The sequence below is a fragment of the Myotis lucifugus genome, unplaced genomic scaffold (assembly GCF_000147115.1).
Source record: "Myotis lucifugus unplaced genomic scaffold, Myoluc2.0 scaffold_154, whole genome shotgun sequence".
Classification (NCBI taxonomy): Eukaryota; Metazoa; Chordata; class Mammalia; order Chiroptera; family Vespertilionidae; genus Myotis; species Myotis lucifugus.
In genome coordinates this window covers 464113-465409 of record NW_005871202.1, presented here as the reverse complement: position 1 = coordinate 465409, position 1297 = coordinate 464113, and positions in this window count along the sequence as shown.

The window sequence follows — 1297 nt, the reverse complement described above, 5'->3', positions numbered from 1 at the left end:
TCTAACAATTCAAAATACTTTAGGTGCAGTATGATATGTTTTTATATTTTTGACCTATATTTCTTTCTTTCTGTTAATTTGTTATTAAAAATTAATGATAATTCCAATGTAAATGCCTATTCATGAATGTCAGTGCTTATATAAGATTGTTATAAATATATCACATTTATTCACTCCCTACTTTAAGGAGAAAAATCGACTCATCTACTCTTATTTGAGTGAATTTATCTGATCTCTTATAAAATTGTTTCGCTTGACCACCATGTGGCATTATGACGCTCAAATAAATTAAAGCATGTCATTATACATGACTCATAACTTCTCTCTTAAAATGGTAATTCACTAGGCATACGTATTAAGTCTTCAAAACTTCCACCAAACTGTACATAAAAATGCACATTAAACAACCAATGTCAGCTAATAATATGAACAACATAAACTGATGAGCAAAAACAGATCCAGCGACAGAGAAGCATCGATCAGATGCTCAAACCTCAGAGGGAAGGTAGGGGAGGGTGGGGGTAAGGGGGAGGGATCAACCAAAGGACTTGTATTCATACATATGAACACAACCAATGGACACAGACATCAGGGGGAGTTGGGGGGCAATGTGGGGATAAGGACACATATGTAATACCTTAATCAATAAAGAAAAAAATAAAACCTCCCTAAGTCATATGCCCTAAAGCTTATTCCTCCTGTTGCTTCCAATCATTCCACCAAAAAAACCCCACAAAATACACACACAAAACATTGAAACTTTAATAGAATTAAATCTTTCAATTAATCAGTAGTAATAACATTTGGTATGTATATTTTCATGGGTTTTTCTTACATATATAAAATTGTTAACCATACTTATGTAAATAAATTTTAAATACTCTGTTACTGTACTTAAAATAATCAGTACTTTAAATAACATATTATTTCATATAGAAAATTAATCTACTTAGAAAACCTATTTCTTTAAGAATTAAAATTATCTTGTATTTGGAAATATTTTCTAACAGGGGATCTGGTATAGGTAGATCATTATAAAGCACCAAATGAAATGAAATATTATTTTTAAGATAAGAGAGGACACAATAATTATTTATTATTATCAAATGGATGATTTAATTTACTAGTATGTTCCTAACTTTGCAAATAAGAAACCTTAGTCTATTTGACTTGTACTAGTTAACTCAGGCTTTTTGGGGAAAGAGTATATAGAGTGTTTTCAACTCTATACTAGTATACTCTTTCCCGTCTCCTGTTGTACATGGATATAAGGCCTATTTTCAGTCTTTGCATACCA